Genomic DNA, 23,935 nt, shown 5'->3' on the forward strand with positions numbered 1-23,935 from the left:
GAAACTACATAGTGTTTTCTAATACTTACAGCTTCCTGCTGTCACTTTCAACTGTACATATTGTTTCAATATTTGCATGTGTTGCCATGTACTAAAATTTAGAATCTAAATCATAAAAAGATGGGATTGGAATTTATATTGAGACATTATTTCAAGCTTATGGAGAAAAGAGATACCATCTGGGTATCTACTTCTGTTGCCAGAAATTACTAAAGACTATGAAATAAAATTTATAGAGGAAGTAAAATGTTGCAAATAAAATGTAAGCAAAGTCTTGCAGAAGAGATGCATAGTTTATTGCTAAATGTGCAGTAACATTTTGTTATTGCCCTTCACAGACAGACAGAGCAGAGACCCCTCTGGTTTATGCACATATGCAAAAATGATTTAGGTAATGGTGGTGCGTTTTGTGTGTGTGTGTATGTGTGTGTTGTGTGTGTGTGTGTGTGTGTTTGTGGTGCCTGTGCACATACAGGAAGAAGGGTAATGTTGCCCTATTAGGGAACATAAAGATTCTGTTACAGACCTGTTGTTAATGACAACTACCAGTCAAAAAAAAATTGAGTCTTCATGAGCAAGAATCAGAGTTAGTAACAAGTATTTGCTATTATCCATAAAGAAATTAATTGCATATTTTTAAATATTTTCAGCATAGAATAAAGTTATGCATTTTACTTAATGCATTAAAACAGTATCCATTGAACAGATTAACAGTTAAAAATCCCAGTTTAAGCAGGTTTAGCCTTTTATGGGCTGTGCATCGCACCTTACATAAATGATAGTGAATGCTGTTACCAAGCTGATTATAAGAAAGGAAGGTGTGTTTAGTTATGGTTATTGATGTTTCTGAATTTCAGTGTTTTGCTATATAATTAAAACTTTAAGTAGTTGACTGTGAACTGTGAAAATGTCTTAAGAATTTTTTAATATTTATTGTAATTAAAATTCAGCTTCTACTTCTGAAATTCTGATTGACAGCAATCATCCCTGAGTCCTGTACTGTGGCTTCTGCTAGAGCACCCCATAGGTGTGTTGGCATGTTAAATATCTCAAAATCACTTCAGAGTTGAACATAAAAGAACCTTTCTAACACAAAAACATTTATTAGAAATTAAAGAAATATACATGTTGTGAGTATCAATAAATGATTGTCATATTAATTTAGGAAAGGAGTACTGTTTAGACCACCTGCTCATGTTGAACCATCATTTAATTTCATATTTTCTATCTGGCATGTAAAATTTCAGGAGACTATAGAAAACACATAAATGCAGGGTCATCATTCATTTGAAATTTGTCATGTTCGATTGTATAGAAACACTCATTTTCTTCATTTGTTGTTGATGGTAAAATAATGTGTCACATTAGTAATCTGAATCTCAAAAGCACTGACCTGCAATTCTTTTATATGTTTAAATATAACCTCTGATCCAGTCCTTTCACAACTTTCAGCAAAATGACCCCTGAATTTAGAGTTGCAAGGATGAATGAAAAGTTGACAATTTTCCAAAATGGTGCCTTTTGCCATCTGTTCATATGTCTACATTTTAATGGAAGGTGAAATTGAAAGGCAAAAGGCTTAAAGTTTAATGCGTGTCAAGCTGCATTCTAGAGGAAGTGACGACGTGAGGAAATAGGAACTTTTGCCACCGAAATTCAAGCATGCAATTGATTTGCAGCTCATGATGGTCTGGCTTCCTTTTCCAATTTGGAGAAAGGTTCTCAGAATCTTTATAAAAAAGAAAAGCATTTCAAACAACATGACTTTCTGTTGACAGGTACAAGCCTAAAACTGTGAGTCTCTGCAATTTTGTCACATTGCTAGCTATTAGACAGGTCACAAACTGTCATGATTACTTTCCAAATAATTTATGAGCAAAGAATTTTAGAAGTTTCAAAGCATGAGCTTTTAAGATAAGCTTCCAGTTTTTCTCATAACTTACCAATGACATAGTTTAACAGGCCTTATGTACATCTAATTCACATATATACCTAATTATATGCAGTGGAGTATTTTAAGTCAAGAAATATCTATGTTTACTATTACTATAATGAACTAAAGTTTCTTTATCCTTTTAAAAGAACAATATCACAGAGTTGCTGGAATCATATTAAATATTTTTATTAACTTTTTCCTTATTTTTTATTTTAATGTCTTATAAAATGAATGAAAGACAGTAATGTTTTGTTTCTATCATTATTATCTATAGAAATAAGCATACTTTATAAAAGAATACAGATTTTCATGAATTCTAGACCTCCTAATTTTAACTCATCCCTTCAGAGAAGTATGCACAATTGGAAGTTTCCTATACAGAGCTGGCCAGCACACATGTAAGCATTCCAGTGCCCCACATGGTAGCATATTGTTTGATCTGTGCTTTTCTATTCAAAAAGTAATTCTGAATTAATTACAAAATTGTAATTGGCAAGGAGAACTAATATTCAGAGATATGGTAAAGGCTTTCCCAAGGTTCAATGGTGAGAGTTTCAAAGATCTGGTCCAATATCATAATGAGGACAATATATTTGTTCTACTTCTTATGACATAAATATGCAAAAGTATGTATGTATGTATGTATGTATGTATGTATGTATGTATGTATGTATATGTTTAGACATACACACATACACACACACACACACACACACACATATATATAAAGATTGTTATGCCATAAATTTAAAAATAATTCTGTCTTAAATACTTCTCAATTGCTGTGAGGAGACACCATGACCAATACAACATATAAACGGAAACACTTAACTGGGGAATTGCTTACACTTTCTGAAGTTTTGTCCAGGATCATCATGGTAGAGAATATGGCAGCAGACAGGCAGGCACAGAGCTGAAGCAGTTTACATTTTTTCTGAAAGAAACTTCAAGGCCATCCCCAGTGGCACACCTTTCTCAACAAAGCCACACCTCCTACTGTTTCTCAAACAGTGCCTCTCCCTGATGAATAAGCATTTAAATAGGGGCCATTCTCATTCAAACCAGCACACTAGCTGACAAAGCCACTTTACTGTGCTCCTACTGGCAACCACACAGGTGGTGGAGTTCACCACTAATTATGCCATTTTGTCATTAAAGCCAGTCTGGTAGGTTTCTTGTGACATCTCATTATGATTTTAATTTTCATTTCTCTAATAGTTAATAATGGCTAACATCTTTATGTGCTAATTTACCATCTCTGTCTTCTTCAGTAAAATTTTCATTAATGCATTTGTCTGTTATTTTATAATTGAATTGCCTCTGTCTTCTTTGCTGGGTTTTGAAAATTCTTTGCATGCCTAGATTCCAGTTCCTTTATGAATATGTGATTTGCAAATACTTTCTGCAACACCATGGCTCCATGGCTCGTCATTTTAATTTCCTTTGCAGAACAATGTTTTCAGTTTTGATGATTCCTGTTACAAGGTTTTCTATGTACGGATAATACTTTTGTATGAAGTGAAACTTTTGCTTCTATGTTGGTTTTTCTTGATTTTTGAATGTGTAATATTTCAAATTTTGAATGCTAAACATTTTATTGCTACATATATTTATGTCTTTGATTCATTTTCAGCCAATGTATATCTAAGATATGAGCTTGTACTATAATGGTTTTAGTGTGTAGATAGATATATAATAGACCCAAATTTCTAATAGAGCAAGTTTTCCTACTTCTTTTCCAAAACCATTCTTTTAAAATATGCTGCAAAGTTATTATACTTATTTAGCTGTTGTACAGTTTAGTATTGTCCATGAAAATTTTAACATATTTGTCTACAAAAATTAGCCCAATTATAATTTTATGGCAATTGTATGAAATTTATTAATTGATTTTTGAAGAACTCATGTCTTAAGTAGGATGAGCCCTGTATCTACAAATCCAATAGGATGTTCTATTTATTTAGGTTCTTTACTTTGGTTTCTTTCATCAGCATTTTATCATTTGAAATATGCATCTATTATAAACATATTAATTATTTTGTACCTAAGTATTTCTGTTCTTTGGAGTATTGGTAAAATATTGTATTTTTATTTTGAATTCAATGTGTGTATTTTAAAATACAGGAACATGATAACCTTTTGGCTAATAATTTCTAAAATCATGATTTTTCAGTTATAATCTACTCTTTATATAAATAACTACTGTTCACATTTCTTCAGTTTCTATTTGGAGAATCAAATGGTTCTCCTTTAGCATTTATGCTACATATTAAATATCTATCAAAAAGTACTTAAAAAAATTCATTTACTTATTCATTCATATAACAAATACCTTCTGAAAATTTTGTGATAAATAGTGTGCTGATGTTAAAATACAAAGATTTTAAAACTTTTGTCCATTCAAGTAATTTGCATAAGAGAAAATAAATCTTCAATAACTTTCTATAGATACTATGAATATAGTTTTCGAAATCACCCATTTTTTCTCTTACAATTGAAAATGTGGATATAACATTAGAAAAACACCTAAGGTATGTCTGAAAAGTTGAAAAGTCTTCTTCGATGACATGAAAATGCAGCATATTTTTTAATTAACTAATTTTACATCCCAACCCCAGTTTCACCTTCATTCTCTCTTCCCATTCTCTCCCCCCCACCAACTTCCATCTATGCTTCCATCTACTCCTCTTATGTTTCTGTTCAGAAAGGGGCAGAGCCTCCACGAGTATCAACAGAGCATGGCATATCAAGTTGTGTTAAAACTAAGCATCTCCCCTTATATTATACCTGGGCAAAGCAACCCAGTACGAGGAATAGGTTCACAAGAGTCAACCGAAGTGTTAGGGACAGCCCTGCTCTCTTTGTTAGGAGTCACACAGAAGACCAAACTACACAATTGTCAGATATATTTAGAGGGCCAAGTCCAACATGCAGACCCTCCTGGTTGTTGGTTAGGTCTCTGTAAGTTCCTTGAGCCAGATTAAATGCTTCTATGGGTTTTCTTGTGATGTCCTTGACAACTCTGACTCATGCAATCCATCCTCTCTCTTTTCAGCAGGATTCTCCAAGTTCAGTCTAATATTTGGCTGAAGGTCTCTGCATCTGTTTCCATTAGTTACTGGATGAAGGTTCTCTGATGGCAATTGGGTTAGTCACCAATCTGATTGCAGGAAATGGTCAATTCAGGATATATATCATACTATTGCTGGGAGTCTTAACTGGGCCATTTTTATAGATTTCTGGGACTTTCCCTGGCACCAAGTTTCTACCTGATCCCAAAATGTTCTTTTATCTAGAACCATACAACATAGTTTGTTCTATACAGATTAGTGTATGATTTTTCACCTTTATTTAGTTTCCTAAGATTAATTTTTGTGGTCTACTCAAATAATATATTCTGATTTCCTGAAGAAATCTAGTTTTATGTTTATATTTTACTCTGCCTGTCCCAAATTGCTCAAAGAATTTTTTAAAAATTTTATTTAATTTTTATTGATTTATATTGGTCTCTACATTTTTCTCTGCTCCCCTCCCTGCCTCTCCCCTCCCCTTCAACCCTCCTCCAAGGACCCCATGCTCCCAATTTACTCAGAAGATCTTGTCTTTTTCTACTTTCCATGTAGATTAGATCTATGAATGTCTCTCTTAGGGCCCTCATTGTTGTCTAAGTTCTCTGGGATTGTGGTTTGTAGGCTGATTTTCTTTGCTTTATGTTCAAAAGCCACTTATGAGTGAGTACATGTGATAATTGCTTTCTGTATCTGGGTTACTTCACTCAAAGTGATGCTTTCTAGTTCCATCCATTTGCCTGCAAAATTCAAGATGGAAATAGACCCATATATAACACCATGCACAAAACTCAAGTCCAAATGGATCAAAGACCTCAACATAAAGCCAGCCACACTGAATCTTATAGAAAAGAAAGTGGGAAGTATACTTGAACACATTGGCACAGAAAACTCCTTCCTAAATATAACCCCAGCAGCACAGACACTGAGAGAAACAATTAATAAATGGGACCTCTTGAAACTGAAAAGCTTCTGTAAAGCAAAGAACAAGTTCAACAAGACAAAATGACAGCCTACAGAATGGGAAAAGATCTTCATCAACCCCACATCAGACAGAGGTCTGATCTCCAAAACATACAAAAAAGCTCAAGAAATTGGTCATCAAAACAATAAATAACCCAATAAAAAAATGGAGTACAGACCCAAACAGAGAACTCTCACCAGAGGAATTTAAAATGGCTGAAAGACACTTAAGGAAATGTTCAACATCTTAGTCATCAGAGAAATGCAAATCAAAACAACTCTGAGATTCCATCTTACACCTGTAAGAATGACAAAGATCAAAAACACTGATGACAAATTATGCTAGAGATGTTGTGGGGAAAAGGGAACACTCTTGCACTGCTGATGGGAATGCAAGCTGGCACAGCCCTTTTAGATGTCAGTGTAGTGATTTCTCATTAAATTAGGAAATAACCTTCCCCAAGACCCAGTAATACCACTTTTGAGTATATATCCAAAGGATGCTCAATTGTGCCACAAGGACATGTGCTCAACTATGTTCATAGCAGCATTGTTTGCCATAGCCAGAACCTGAAAATAACCTAAATGTCCCTTGGACTGAAGACTGGATAAGGAAAACATGGTACATTTACACAATGGAGTACTACACAGCAGAAAAAAATAACAACATCTTGAATTTTGCAGGCAAATGAATGGAGCTAGAAAACATCATTTTGAGTGAGGTAACTCAAAGATAATTATTTTAAAGGTCAAATGTGAGTAGAAGACAATCTGTAACATAATGAGTTAAAACAAAGCATATTGTACTTTAACACTATTTGCAATATACACTTAACTCACCTTGATTGACGTTCTGCCGTAGTTACTTGTAGCTGGGCCTCCTCCATATATAAGTTTTCAGGACCTTTTTATTTGTCTTCACATGACCTTTCCAACAGGACAACCATATTGTCTTCACCCAATAATGAGTGATAAGATATAAACTTTTATGACATGTTTCCTTATCTCATGGTTACATATACCTTGAGCCAAGTCTAAAGCTAACTTGTGAACATCCTTCACAAGGGCTTACATTCAATGAGATTTGGAAAATTTTCAGTGTCTACAAAATTGGACCAGAATCTACATTTAAGGTCTTCAAAAAACACTCATCCCATTCCTTAAGTGATTTCCCAAGTCATATTATGACATCAGGCTCAGATTAGAAACCTATGATCACATTTTCTATGTTAGTTCTAGATGTAAATAAATTTTCTATGGTTAATTCTAACACAATTGCTCAGAAATAGCTGCTCCTAATTCTAAGCTAAGTAAGAAGACATGTTGTCTTTCTCTCATATTTTGGACCTGCAAAGATGACCCAACATAGCATACATAAACAAAATTGTTCCATTTGAAATAAAGAGTTGTGATAGGAGTTACTGAATAGCCATATCCCATAGCAATTGTATATTTCAACCGAGATATGTCACTGATTCCTTGATTAGGGCTAGTCTGCTTAATAGACATATTTCTCAGTGACTCTTTTGGTCTACTTCCTTGCTTTCCAGAAAAATGAAGGATGCATAGGATCATTTTCAACCTGAACTTCATCTTTTCTCAGATCATAATTTGTTATTACTTAAAATATTATGAGACATCCATGTATTAAAGTAGAACTTGATATATTAAATATATAAAACAACCAAAAATATCTCCATGACAAAAAACCATTCCACTTTAATATTGAAGTCATAATGCATCAAAAATGTTTACACCTCTTTGGTCTAGCTCTTTCAGTTTGACACATGGAGCATTGTAGCTATCTTCTTTTGGTGATGTAAAATGTGCTATACTCCAAATATGTTATAACTGACATTCTTAGGATTCAAAATCCATTTGAGATGTTTTACAATAAAATATACTCATTGTCTCCAAAGTAACATACCTTTTGACTTCAGTTTTGAAGGCAAGGTATTTTCAAAATACCTATCTTGGATTAGTTCAGCAGCATTTATAAACAAAAGTCTTTTAGCAGCTGTTGCTTCTTCCTCAGCATTCAAACAATTCAAAGAGAGCATAATAGCATACAGTATCAAGATTTTCTGTTTATTTTCCATCTTTATGTGGCTTTACATTAACCTCTATTTCTTATATTTTTACTTTTACTTTTAGAGACAGGTTCTCTGTATATCTTTGTACTGGAATAACTCTGTAGACCAGGCTGTCCTTGAACTCACAGAGATCCTTCTGTCTCTGCCTCCCCAGTGCTGGGATTAAAGGTGTGTGTTACTATACCTTGAACTCAGAGATCTGTCTGTCTCTGCCTCTCAGGCATTGGGAATAAAGGCATGTGCTACCACACCTTGAAGTCATAGAGGTCAATCTATCTCTGCCCCTTTAAGTCACAGAGGTCAATGTACCTCTGTCTCCCAAGTGTTGGGATTAAAGGTGTGTACCACCACACCCAACTACTTTATTTCTTTTTACTTTAAGAACTTTAACTTTTATCCTGCATATATTTTTAACACACTATAAACCATTTAGAGGTTTTCTTCATCTTTGAATCTCTCTTTACTGTATATCTCTCTTTCTGACTACATGAGTCTTTTTAGAGAGGATTAAAGCCATTTGGAGAGGATCCAGCCATGATGGCTGGATCCAGCCCATTCCTTAGCTTTCCAGCCTCATGGCAGGGGTACCACTGGAGCCATTTTTATTACCACAAGTCTGTGGCGGTTCAACATCCCTGCCAGCAAGCAAGCTGCACCATTCTGCTCACAGACCACACTCAGTCAGACTGCCTGCCAGAAAGAGTTAGAGTTTGCCCTGGCAGGACAGTCAGAAAGCCGGCATTTTAAAACAGCGCAGCTTTTTTCCTGCTACGGTTGAAAACCGAAAAGCATGTGTTCAGCTTTTCATCAACACCATTTAAGTGTTTAGTGGCAGGACCTCTTAGAGGAGATGCAAAGTTTTGCAGCTAAAGCTGAGTCAGGAAGCCTCTCTTAGATAAGAGTGCTTGCTTGCCTCTAGCAGACAGCACAGACCCGAGAAATTGCTGCCACCAAAAAAAACATGCTTTATTCTATTTTTTCCCAAGCTTTCTCAAGCTTTCTCTGGATTCAGTTATCCACGTGGGTGCCATATGTAACATGACGGACGGCTTGTTGGGGTTTCTGTCCTGCCCAGTACCCCAACAAGCCGACAAGTCCCAAGGAAAATCACACGGAGTCTACATTAGGTTATAAACTGATTGTCCCTTAGCTCTGGCTACTTATTAGCTCTTATAACATATATTACCCCATTATCCTTATCTATGTTAGCCATATGGCATGGTACCTTTTTTAGCTGTCAGCTCACATGTTGCCTCTTTGGTGGTCTGGGCAGGAATGGCAGAGGGAGCTTCCTCCTCCCTAGCTTTCTCCTATTCTCATTGCCCTGCCTCTACTTCCTCCCTGGTTGACCCGCCTATACTTCCTGCCTGGCCAATCAGCATTTTATTAAAATACATGTTTGACAGAATACAGATAATTCTCCCACACCAACTCATTGCATATTTTTAAATGAAATAATGAATGGTATTCAAGTTTCATAATATACTTTGAATGAAATATTACTTATACAATATTATTATTACTCATGGAAAAAAAAATAAAAGCCAATCCTGGTATCCTTGATTACAGAAAAGCATTTAATCCCACATAAGCTAGACCTTTGAAAAAAGAGCAAAAAATAAGTGAAAGTCTTAATGAAAGACTTTAAGTCTCTAGTGGCTGATATATCAAAACTGTAGAACTATAAATTAGGCACTTTCCCATCACTTTTTGATGAGAAAAATCTCTCTTGCCATAGAAGGCTTCAATGATATTTTCCTGTTCCATAACTCTTATAATGTTTGGAGATGATGCTGAAGTGATAGACCAGTCTTGAGCAGATACTAAGTTTAGCTTTCTTCCTACAAACATGAAGACTTTTCAAAAGGATAGAAGTAGTTTGGGACAAGGCAATTAATTAGCTAAATTGCTTTCTGTCTGCTTAATTCTCTCAAAGAATATATCCAGTTGCGAGGAATAAAACCCAAAACCCATGTGAATTGCTTTTTCATTTACACATTTTTACCATCCAGGAAATATGTTTTCAACACCAGAGTCCTATTTCCTTACTAGGAAGATGAAATTAATTCTGCTGGAGTGAAATGGAGATAGGTTCTTAGGACACTAGATGTTAGGAAAGCAGCATCTAATCTTCTAATCTTTCACTGAGAGAAATCTGAAAAATCTATTTGAAATTATGATTTAATGTTAAGGAGAGACATGCGCAGTTTTAAAGACATTTCAAAAATTAATTTATACTTTCTAGGCTGCTGAAAAGATTTATTTCGTAAAATAAATACCTACAAAAAGTTTAATGTGATATAACTTATAAGTACAAAGAATTTTTAATTTAATTAATCAATTTATTCACTCATTTGTCTATTGCATTTCTGAAGAGCTAACATGAGACCTCGTGCATGATAAGCAAGCTTTCTTAATCAACCTAGAAAATTATTAAATTATAAACATGAGCAGGTCATGACAGCTGTAAAGTAGTCAGATTTTATTGGTAGCTGTACTTTTGGTTCTGTTCTTAATATTTTCCTTAATTTATTGAAAATAACTACTGAAAAAGACACTGCTGAGCCATCAGTGTGTAAAAAAGAAATTTTCATAAAGGCTGAACAACTTGACTTATATCACCAGGAACCACAGTAGAAGGAGAATGCCAACACCCCAAAAGTTGTCATCTAACCTCTAAACATGCATTATGCCACTCTCCAAAACACATATGACACACAACACACACACACAAACACAAACACAGAGCATTCGAAAATAAGGAAGTACTAATAATGTTCTAATGTTGATTCAGAAACTAAACAGGTAGATTGACAGGCCTAATAATAGCTACTGACTAATAAAACTTCCTATAAAAATGAAAAATTAAATCTGAAGCATCTAACATCATCATGCAAGCTTCTTTGCATCTAATTTTGCATTCTGTTGCTGAATAAAAAGGTAAATAGAATCAATAAACCTAGATAAGAGAAAAATGACTTTTAGCAGTCCTCAGGAAGAGCTTGGATTTTGAGTAATTTGAAAGACAAAGCTCTTGGGTAGGAAAAGTCCAACTGAAAAAGAAAGGTTTCTTATTAAATAAAGTCATAGAGCAGAGATTATGTAGCTTTATCTATAAAAGGTCAGATGGTGAAAATTTAGGATTTTGCATGCTGTAGTCTCTACTGCAACCACTCTATTCTACTGTTGTCATAAGACACCTTCTGCACACAACTTAGAAACAATGAACTAGATTCTGTTGTAATAAACAAACTTAAGAACTAAGCTTGCTGCAAGTTTTGATTTTCAATGATAGTTTACTGACATGCTGATACAGAAATTCTATGAACAGTTAAATCAAGAGCAACAATTATTGTTCATTCAAGAAAATAAAAGTCAGAACATATTAAAAAGGCCAGGCAGAATTTTTATATGTCATTGTTAGAAAGATAGTTTTCAATATTAAAGGAGAAGGGAACAGATGCTAATATTTAAATGGCAAGTAGTTATCAAGCAGTAAGTATTAATCAAAACCAGTTTTGTGGAGTGAAACTACAGCCATTGTATGAATAGTTTATAAACATTCTGAAACATGGGAAATGGGCAATGAGTTTTTACATTAATAGAGATATGAAGCAATGGGTGCCATGTTTAGATGTTAATGGTAGTAATGGTGAAACAACAAAAAAAAAGATTCTAGATTATTTTGTTAGAAAAAAATCCACCCGAGTTTATGATTTCACTGACATATTTTAAGTTTGATTAGATGTTGTTGTGAGAAACAAGACAAAGAGACACTTCATAGGTGCATATGAATGTTTTCCCATACAAACCTAAAGGTTTTCTCCAAAACACTTAGGATCTTGAAAAACAAAACTGCTAAGACCTTTACCTATTACACTAATATAAGTAGGAGTTTGGGTAGAGTTACCTGAACAGTGCTCTTTCATGAAACCTTTCAATAAATAAAATGGGAGCCTTGGGGAAAATTTAGATCATCTCTCTATGTGTCCAAGTTTTCTTTTGACTATTAACTTTTAAGGGCAAATATTTACTTTGCATCTTTACATGACTGCTGAAATATACATGACTGTTAAGATTTGAAGATTGAAAAACTTTAGACCTACATTTACAGTTTTGCCAATTAAAGACAGATTTTGAATACACAAAGAAACTTATAAATGAAAATTGTCTAAACAGGCTAGAGAGAATGTGTGGCAGTTAAGAGTCCTTGTTGTTCTTGAAGGGGATCCAAGTTCAATCCCTAGCATCCACATGTGGGGGGCTAAGAACTACCCATAATTCTAGATGCCAGGGACTAGACATTCTCTTCTGGCCTCTACAATCACTACATTGATGTGTACAGACCTGCACGCTAATACACATATACAGATAACTAAAACAACTTAAATATTAAGGGACTGGAGAGATGCCTCAGAAGAGAATTTGCTTCTCTTGTGGAGAACAGATTCAGTTCTTGTACCTATGTGGCAACCTGCAACCTCCATTTCCGTGAATCTTATATTTCTAGCTTTTGCCAGCACCAGGCATGCACACAGGACACATACACACATGCAAACTAAACACCCAAACAATTAAAATAAAATGTATCTTTTTAATTAAAAGCACCTTTAAAACAAATAGTCTAAAAAGATTTTGCTTCACGAAGTAGTATCAATATGGAAGCATTTCAGAGCTGACATATGGGTTATCCAATTGTTATGGTTCTCTATTTTTCACTGTTCTCTCTAGGTTATGACTTTTATTCTTATTTTTAAATATGAACGTCTATCAACCATATCTATGATTCTTAACCTGGAAGGTGCAGAGTAAAAGGAACAAAGAACATGATCATTCCGACCTTACATAAAAAGTCCCAAAGATTTTTTTCACCATTCCTCCTTCTGTCTGTTAGGCTAGAACTTGTCCACATAATTACATCCAGCTGCAGTGCAGATGGAGCAGGTGCTCTCAAGACAAATCTTCAGAGGAAGCAACAAGTCAAAGGTGGTTTTGAAAGTCTAGCTTTAGGTAAATCCTACAGAGCACAAACTGTGTGTCAGAGTTTGTATTGCCTTTGAGCAACAGGTGTGGGGTTGGAGTATCCAAGCATTCCTGTTTGAGAAGCTTTTGTCATATTAATGTGATTCTTTACAAAATTAACTGACCAGCCCATATCCACAGCAGGTGGAGGATTGATAAACATTCCATTAGCACTTATTAAATTATGCAGCTTTTTCAACAATTTTCTACTTCTTCAAACTCTATAATAATCTTTCTTCATTACAAATGCTTCTTCACCTGTACTGGTGCCTGTTACACTTGGAGCTAATTAGAATTTCACTGACATTCCTGAATTGACAAACTTAAAAGTCTTGGCTCTTTCAGTGATCTCTAATTCTGGTTGTTCTCATTGCCAAGGAAGTAAGTAGCTAGCTGGGTTTCAGTGATTAGTACACATACAACCTTATTATGTTCACATTCTGTAAAACCACAGATGAGGAACCACTATGGCTATTCTGACCAGTTTGCTGTGGCCTAGATTTATTGTATGTTTACAATGGTATTTCTGGCTTTCAGGCAGATCTCCATTTAGTAACTGTTCTATGGTACAGAAACTGTGGTTATAAAATAAAAATGTAAAGAGGTCATTGAATAGGAATTTAACTGATTTAATTATCTCTCACAATTATAGATCTGAAACAAGCCATTTGCTCCAAAAAGGTCATAAATGACAGTCCCATAAAAGAGTCCAGGTTATAAAGTGAATGAGTAATGATTGAGGACTAGTTTAATGGTTTCAGGAAGATATCATGTGTTGTCCTAAAGCCAGAAAACATCATTTCCATGCAATATTATATCACATTGAATTAGAATTCATATTTCAGAAATGAGTCTTAAACAAGGTAGTATACTCTCTTCTGGAAAGAAGCTGTGATACAGGTATTCCTGGATTTTCATAATTGCTTCATGACTTTGCATAGGCCAAACTCCAAGACTCTTCATATTCTGTCATTTTCAGTACATTAGTTTCATTCTCAAGGTCGCTCTATGATCAGAGTGCTCTTAGAGGGCCAAAATTTTAATGTGTTTTAATTCAAAATATCCATACTTGGACCTTTTAAGAAAAATACCCCATATATTGTGTGTGTGTGTGTGTGTGTGTGTGTGTGTGTGTGTGTGTGTACATACATGCATGTGGATATCAGAACAGGATGTTGGGTTGATGGAATTACAGGCAGTTGTGAACTGACTCACATGAGTATTGGGAACTAAACTCTGGTCCTCAGAAATAGCAGAAATAACTCTAGTTAGCTTCTGGTCTCCCCAGTACCTATACTTGACCTTATTACTTGCTATGAGACGACCATTACAAGTATTGCACACCGTTCTTATGCATATGTCAGAACAGAAACTTTCCTCAGTGCTTCTTATTTAGCCCCAAATCATAGAATGCATTTTTGGAAAGGATTTTTAATTTCTTTTTAAAACTACTTAATTTTTTTAGATTAATACTACAATAGTGATCCATGGAGGCCAAACAAAACCCTTTTAAAGCTATCATTTAGATACACTGAAAATCAAACTAGATTTTGATTCTGCAATTAAAGCAACTCAAAATTATTTTAAAATATAATCTATTATTCTTTCTATAATTCAAACAGTGGTCTCTGTTTCAAAGAATTGAGATTTTATTCAATTATCATTTCACTTATAATAGTTGAGAAATAATAATTGGAATTTTTTCTTAGTATTATTAGTAAAAGTTGTTATATTGTTTTTAGTACAAGAATGATTATAATAATCTGGCAACAAATTTTTATTCTATCTATAAATACAAACAATTAATTTATCTTTCTGGGTCTTGATTCTAAATCAATCCAGTAAATGATAGGATTGTAGTCGTTTTGTAGTAATAATATGAAAACAAGAACATTATATTTTATTTTAGAAGTTTTAGAATTAGTTACTACCAAATTGATATAATAGACTTAACCAGAAATGTATTTTGTATTGTGTCCATATAATGCATTCCAACTGATAGTTAAGCATCTTCTCTATATTAGACATTGGAGTACAGTAGTGAATTCAGCCAACCAAAATAAACTACAATTCCTGGAAGTCTATTTTCAAAAAGATCATTTAAAATAATAATAACTGTGGATTGATATGCAGTAAGAAAATGATCAGGGTGCCTTCTGACAATGTATCAAGCTGACCCAATCTACTTGGTGTGCAATATTACTCTAAAAAGCACACTCCAGATGAAATCCATGTACTTCTAAGGTTACAGAAAGAATTTTTAACGTTTTCATTTATTTATTTATTATGTATACAAGATTCTCTCTGTATGCCTGCAGGCCAGAAGAGGGCACCAGACCCCATTACAGATGGTTGTGAGCCACCATGTGGTTGCTGGGAATTGAACTCATGACCTTTGGAAGAGCAGACCATGCTCTTAACCTCTGAGCCATCTCTCCAGCCCCTTTTAACGTTTTTTTAAAACCAGAATACTTTAAAGGCATTTCATCTTGAAACTTCAACTTCCATATATTCTTCTGTCTAAAATTGCCCATTGACTCAAACTAATGCTTCTCAACTGCAGAAAAGAAAGGTACCTTTCTCTTCCTTCTCGAGCTGTCTTATGATACATTGCCCTGAGGTGGAAGAAGGACTTGGATGATAGACAAAGGATAAAATAAAATATATTTTTAAAAATCAAGTAATGAAGAAATCTTCTTCTGCCTGCTTTTCTTACATGAATCTCAGTTATATGTGAAACTTATTCTTTTTTCATCTTTTTATTGGTTTTATTGAGCTATACATTTTTCTCTGCTTGCTCCTCTCTTTCCTCTCCCCTCCCCTTCAACCTTCTCCCATCCCTGACTTCAAACTCAACTATAGAGCTACAGTAGTGAAGCTTATTCTAAGACAGCATATTTCTGATTCAGAAAAATTAAAATGATAGACAGTCATGATACTGAATCATTTGAATCTAATTGGAATGTGTTATAGGACTATCAGGTTTTCAAAATGTAGTTGTATTTTTTTCTTATATTTGATTAGTATTATCTAAAAACTCCTTTGAAATTTATTTCATCAAATCATGACATGAATCGTATATTTACATATTCAATTCTCATCTTATTCCATTTCCTATAATGTGTAAAGTTTTATTAGATAATGAAGTTTGTTTATTGAAGGAAACATTACTACATGCTTAAAGTTATAGTCAGACACCATTGCATTAAAAACTCACAAAAGGTGCTTGGTTTTAAACCAACATTAAGCTCTCTGGATCCTGTCATAAACCTACTGAATCAGACTTTCTAAAAAAAAAAATAGAGATTAAGAAATCTGATTGTTCACATGCACACATGTGATTCTTACTACATTAAGTTTAATTTTTTACATTTATTTCCTTAGTCTGTGTGGTGTGTAAAGTTTGTCCTCGGATGGCAGTAATCCTTTTAATAGTATTATATTTCACGCATATCTACCTACAAGAACTTCTTTGTTAACAAACATAACAGAAAGAATCTCTTGATGGTTAACATTTAGTGCCTATTACAGTGCTTACTTAGCATACTGTAGAAGCTGATGAATTTTAGTGTGGAATGGAATCTACATGTAATCTCAGTACTTGGATTGCAGAAGCAAAAGAAATGAGAAATCAATTAAAAATTGTAGTACATAATGAGATACTGTCTTAAAAACAAAACAAATGGGATTTAATGGTTTAGAGCACTTCTCTCCCAGAAGATCTGAGTTCATTTCCTAGTATCCACATCAGACAGTTCACAACTACCAGTAACACCAGCTCCATGAGATCTTATTGTTCTCTTACAGAATCCCAGGCATTACACTCATGTGGCATTTATTCAAAACACACATAGAGAGAAATACACATACACAATGTATACATGCAATAAAATATTTTAAGCAAAGCAATAGCTGAAAATGAATGTATGTATGTATATATATATATATATATAGGTGCATAACATCTCTCAAAATATCAGAATGTTATCTATAAATGATGCAACTCCTAAACTTTTACAGATGTGTCCTCTAGTAATTGGTGGTTTTGATAGATTTTTTTTCCTTTGACAAATGATGTACATCTTAAGCTAAATTTAATTTACAGATAGAATCATAGGTAGCAAAGTTGTAGCAGGGTACCTTTGAGGTATCACTGCTGTGATCTTCAAGTGAATTAGCAGTGAAGATTAGTCAACCTTCTGAAAACTTCTTAATTAAGAAAGCCAGTAGCGTGCAATATAACAGTCTCTGTGTTAACCTTGTTGACATGATACAAAAAGCTCATGTAGATAGCTTGCACAAAAGAATAAAAATGCTGTTCTAGTCTCTCAATTGGAAATTTCAGTAGTTGTATTTCTAATGAAAATTGCTTCTATGGGTGTCTGTTCAAAGGCGTTGACTTACAAAGTAAGGGTTTGAAAATATCAAACTTTCTTATCTCTGAATGTTGTTTTCATTAATTAGGTGACTATGACAGCTCTCTCTTTACACTAATAGCCCCCCTGGAGGAAATAACATTTTTTGTTTATCTAAACAGTTCTTAATGACTACTCTAAAATTAGAGATGAAGACCTTTAACTCTAGAGTGTAAAGCTGTATGTCCTTGACTCTGATGTTCATCATGAATATTAATCCCTGATCTTAAAGTGAAGTCATGAAATTTTATTTATTGTCATGTCGTCCCCTTGGTAATTTTTGTAATTGACATAATTTCTTCATCAGCAAGAGCTGGCTGTGGTTTCCTTGGTAAAGGAACCTATAAAATTTATAGCTCTGAATCCTGTCTTTATTTCAAAGTCAAGCTACAGACTTGTTTACTCTGAGCAGTAACTAGACCTCTGATCTTAAAAGAATTATAGTTTTTATTGGTGCCCTTACATGATAAAGGACTCAATATACTTTTGTCATCACAGGCTTTCACTGTCACCTTTGGGATTACTTTCCTATTAAGGGAGATTTATGTCTGCTGCTTCAGTCACTTTCTCTGTTGCTCACATAAAAATATTGTTTTCTGCAGATATGGTATCCTATCATTTTCTTCAAAATTTCCTGATTGGTATTGTATCATCATCAGATATCAAAATATGCATTTATATTTATATCTCCCTATCTATCTATCTATATATCTATCTATCTCAGAGAAAGAGAGAGAGAGGTGGGAGGAATTATTCATAACAGGCTGACATTAAAATAATTTAGAACATATACATGTAGATTTAAATATTATAAATATATGTATTTCAGAGGAAACATTTTTCTGTTATTAATTTTGATACACATTTATCAAATACCTTAAAGGTCAAGCTTAAATCATGTTCTGAGAAGGAAAAAAGATGATCAATACTCAAATTGTCTCCAAGATGCCACAATCAACCAAAGAAAATAGTCAGGTTCATTAAACATTATCTGCATCACTTAATGGCAGATGCTTCTGGAGATATTGAAACAAAGTATTATTGCGAGCATGGATGTTCACTGATTGTTACACAGAATGGGAGGTTCTGTGGTTACATAAAGTGGATTTGCATTGATAGAGAAGTGGGAACGATATTTTGATTTACACAGTAGGAGTGACCCATTGTCAGTCGTGGTGAGTTTGGAAAAGGGTTTTGAGAAGATAGGGACAACAGATATATGTAATTACAGTTAATGGTGCAAAGAAGAACTTTGAACAAGTTAAAAAAATAAACATGATTAGGTTTAGGAACCATGTGAGCATGTAATCTCAGGTTCTGCTGTTTGAAATTTTACAGCCTAAAAATTTGATCTATCAGATTACTTCCACAAAGCAAAATTTTACAGATATTTATACAGTTATTCAAATAATTTTATAATAAATAATTCAGCAGAATTACAACTGAACAAGAATAGCAAAGAGTCAGAGCTGGGTTCTCCATATTTATCCTCTTCTGAAGGAGAAATTTTCATTTTACAATTAATTTCTGATATAATAAAGAGTATAAAATGTAAAAGTAGTATAATAATGGTAAAAGAAATAAAATGGAATTAAGAATAAGAAATTACAAAAAGCAGCCGGGTGATGGTGGCATATACCTTTAATCCCAGCACTTGAAGGCAGAGTTTGAAGCCAGCCTACTCTATAAGAGTTAATTTCAGCAGAGGTTCCAAAACTATAGAGAAACCCTATCTCGAAAAACAAACAAAAAATTATGAAAAGTTTACTGTAGATCCATGTTCAGTTATGGCACAAAAGCATATCTTTAAAATCCAAGGGATGCTGTGCATTGCTAACATGCACAAGGTATGGATTTGTTCTCCAGCACTACCAAAAAGCCATCAGACTGAGTATGGCAGGTGTCTGAAGACTTGTAGCTCGAGAGAGAAATGAACTTTTGTTCCAAAATGTCAATAATATTTGTCAGTTACATGTAATCAATTCTTATGTTAGTACTTGACATTATGATGAGCTATTACCACATATCAGGAAGACATTAAGGATAAAGACAAAGCTTGGCGTGAAGAGGAAATTAATAAACCTATGTTCCAAAGCTCTCTTTAAATGAAGCACGGATGAGATTCTTGAAGTCAAAACACTATAGAAATACCTGGCACATGTTTCTAAATGACAAGGTTTTGAAAAAGAGTGGCCAGCATATTATTAAGGAACCATAACAAGAAGAAAGCACCTCAGCACCTACCGCTTAAATGCAAAAAACTATGAGGAAATACATAGGCACATCTGAGAATCTAAAAAAGCAATAATCACCAAGCATGACCAGTATATACTACGCAAATCCCAAGAAGAGACAGAGATGCTGAGGATTTGGAGTAGATACCCAGTTATAAAACCAGGATATCAAAGTATTCATTGAATGAGTTAGAGATGAAGGATATATGTGGTAATGGAATTCTAAGTAAGTGAAGAGAGATATTAAATTATGAGGGGGTACTACTGTAATAAAATGTGTGTTGTAACGCAACGAATCACAGCAATTTGGACACTGTTTTGTAGCACTAGGAAGGTCAGGCAACATGAATTCATTATCACACTCTCTTTAAGAAGAGGCTTTGCTTATCTGTAGTGATGACAGAAACCATAAACTCTATGCTTTTTCTGTTAGGTAGATGGTGACCAGATATTTAGATGTCCAATTTCCAATTTTACTCTTTAGTGTAATCTCATTAATTCTCACCTGTTTAATTGCTTCTAATCTAGCTGTCAGACATTTTATTTTATACTACTTGAAAAGTTATATTTATGAAATGTAAATCAGACTTGTTATTTCCTTTTTAAAAATCCTTCCATAATTCCTTAAGTTTTCAGTAGACTATTTCAGCTCTGTTAAAGCATAAAGGCTTATACCGTCTGTGTCAGTCAATTTTATATTTACAATGAAATACTTGAGAAAATCAAATTATGAAGAGAAGAGCATTACTTAGTTTACAAAGGTTGCAGTTCATTATAACTCAATGCTTAGTCCTTGATTGAGAGGACTAAATGCAGGGTGTGGAGTGCATGTTGAAGCAAGCCACTAACATCCTAAATCAGTAAGAAGATGAAAGAACACAATGTGCTAAGTCCTTCATTTTTAGTTAGGATATCATTGGTTGATATAAGCATTTGTCCTAGGCCTCACTTCCTGAAGGTTCCATTACATCCCAATACTACTACTCTGGCAATCAAGCTATTTAGGCCTATGAGGATCACTACCTATATTCACAATATCTTGATACTTGAAAATCTTTGTCATCATTGATCCATGTTTTTATTGATAGCAATAGTCCTAAGTTCTCTCAAGGCATTTAGTATAGTTTACTCAGTAGAAGATATCAGTATTATAGGAGAAAATCAATATAAATACCAATAGTTTATACAATGCTTCAGGTAAGGTGCCTCACAAGGGCCTTGTAAGAGCAGATTCAGAGAATTTGGCACCTCCTTCTGGCCTCTGAGGTTATCTGTACAGGCACACATGCATACACATGAGTGCTGGGCAGTGGTGGCACACGCCTTTAATCCCAGCACTCGGGAGGCAGAGGCAGGTGGATCTTTGTGAGTTCAAGATCAACTTGGTCTACAAGAGCTAGTTCCAGGAAAGGCACCAAAGCTACAGATAAACCCTGTCTCATAATACCAAAAAATAATGAATTGACATATTGTGAGATTCATAGAAAAGGCAAAAAACAATACAATTAACTACATCCTCTTAGCATTTTTTTCCCTGAAGAACAAAAGTTATGGTCTTACAAACTTTTGGCGAAAAAATAAAATTCAATGAAACTTCTTGCCCAACAGTTGACAATGTGTTTCTGAAATCTTAAGGGTGTTAATTGAGTTAATTCAAAACAAAATTAAAATATATATGATGGGAATTATTAACCTGGAGTCTGTAAAATGATATTTTAGCTCCCAAAACATTGTTAACTACCTTGTTATTTGTGGGAAAGAAAATTAATTATCTTTAAAAAAAAAAGAACACCAAAGTTTACTCTTACTATTTCCCTATAGAACATTAAGCAATTTTTTATCTAACTTTACAGATTTGATACAGCTAACTCATGGTCAAAATGATATTGGTAGCTTGGAAAATCTTTACAATAAGGTACAATAGTATTGAAACAAAAGTGAAAGGGTATACTCTTGCATTGAAATATAAATAAAAGAAGTTCCAAGCATTTGGATGAGCCATAGGGAAAATACTGTAAAAAATAGGTTGAAATGAAGGTGACTGGGCCCTCTACAATGCTAATTGTTGGTCGTAGAAGTTAACCTCTTACTCCATATTGGACTTGGACAGAGGAACATTATCTTTCTCAATCACTGAATTTTAACAGAAGCACTGAGTGCTTTAGAAAGGTAGTCCTAGCTTTAAAAGATTAAAATACTCCAAGGGAACATAGAATAAATTTGCATTTTTGTAGAATGAGTGTTTTAAGAGAAAGAGGTGTGGGTGCTTATCATCAGGGAAAAAAAAACTATGCAAAGTTTAATGAAGCTAAGGAATGAATGAAGGCCAATTGGAATAACACCTATCATTCTCATTCTTTGTGAGGCTAACTTTACTTTTTGACGCTTTCTAAATGATTTGCGCGCCTGATTGTGCTATATTTATATGAGTTTCATGGTTTTGAGATTTTTAAATGTGTGTCATGACTATTTTCCTATGATAGTCGAACAGCCAAAACTTTTAAAAGCTGAAACTAGTAAACAAAATACAGTAGAATAATAATGGAAACATACTAAAATACAAATTTAGAAATGCCAAGAAAAATTATTTCTGAAATCTGACTAATGACATAGTAGTGGAAAGCTAATGGGGTAAGAAGATTGATTAATGGAAATAACTGGTTTTGGAATATGAACATTAACATAATGGACAGCAGTAAATAAAAGGCCTATAGCAATGTTAACTATTTTTTGTGTCATTTTCCAAAGAGCCTAAAGTTGAAAAATCACATCAAAATGAAAAAAATTAAAATATTTAGTCAGAAGAAAAGTATGTGATAATATAATAAAGCTCAGAAGAATCTTGGAGTAAACAGTTTAGTAGTACCTCTTAACTAACTCCTAATCCTGACGTAAAAGTTCAATTTTTATTTTAGTTGTTATTTTTGTGTGTTTATTTTTAACATTAGGTTAGGTAGTTTTTATTCTAGGATGTGTGAATTAGGAATAAACTTGTGGTCTTGTACATTCCAAGAAACTTTTTTTATAAACTCTGAAATTGAATTTTAATCTTTGAAGCAGGGTCTTATTGTATAGTCCTAGTTGGTCTGAAACTCACCATGTAGACTTGTGTAACCTTGAACTCACAGAACTCCACTTGTCCCTCCCTCTGAAATTATGGAATTAAAGAGACTACGATTAAATATCCAAAATTTGACTTGAATCCAGATTCAAATAGATAGTATTTTGAAGGAAAAAGGCAGGACATCCAGATCCCTTTTGTTACTCTTAGTATTCTTAGGAGTTCTCCTAAATTTTTAGGTTCTTGGATTCAATACGTATCTGAATTTATGACTTTCCCACTTTAAAAAAAAATAGTCAACACTATCCTGTAATAGAGTTGGTGATTAGAGATATTTTAATATATAGGTAAGCATGTGGGTTAAAAGCTGAAGAGACATTTACGAAGACACACTCAAGGGCATGATATTGGCTTCCCTAAAAGGGATTATAACTTCTCATCTTTAAAACTGCCAGGTAACCCATTTTAGTAGGTTTGAAGTAACTATCTTGAAAAGGTAGTTAATAAGTCAAAATGAGATGACTGCTGGGTTTCTGAGAGGCAATTTAACTAGATTGCACTTAATAAGGTAAAAGTTTAGCTCATAGGGATGCAGAAATGTAAGATATGTATACTGTTAACAACTTTATTTGAGATTTTCAAGCAATGTGTTGATAAAGAAATGAGGATCTACCCATTGTCCTATAAATTCAGGCCTTAGACCTGGTTCATTATTACTTTCACATGAAATCTTGACATATGAAAGACTTTTAGCACTATGCCAGTAGCCTTTATAACAAATGCTTTTACTCGTACTAGAATTCTTGCTTCTCCGATGTGAAGCATTCAGGCTCCCTCTCCCTCCTAATGTCTCCCATGTTTTCTGTCTTTCTATCCTGCCTCAAGACTTAAGTGAAACTTTAAGCATTTTCTTCTGTAATGGCAAGAGAAATATTTATCTTGATCTATTCAAATCCTTCCAGGCATTTCCATTTATTGAAGTTTATAATAGTCATTTTCTTTGACGTTACTTTATTTTTTCATTGTCTGTGATACTAAACTGAAAAATCTATTCCCCATTTCTTAAATTACTGCTTTTTCCTCAATGAAAATTTTAAGACTCCTTAAATGGTTGGAGTAAAATGGAGTATGGCAATTTGCCTT

The 23,935-nt window shown here is 33.9% G+C and overlaps 1 protein-coding gene across 1 annotated transcript in view; it reads left to right on the forward strand.

Annotated features, from left to right (window-relative positions):
- Positions 1 to 23,935, forward strand: part of Il1rapl1 (interleukin 1 receptor accessory protein like 1) — a 1,275,516-nt gene that overhangs the window by 624,430 nt on the left and 627,151 nt on the right. The window lies entirely within an intron of this gene.

The sequence above is a fragment of the Myodes glareolus genome, chromosome X (genome assembly GCF_982192425.1).
Source record: "Myodes glareolus chromosome X, mMyoGla1.1, whole genome shotgun sequence".
Lineage (NCBI taxonomy): Eukaryota > Metazoa > Chordata > Mammalia > Rodentia > Cricetidae > Myodes > Myodes glareolus.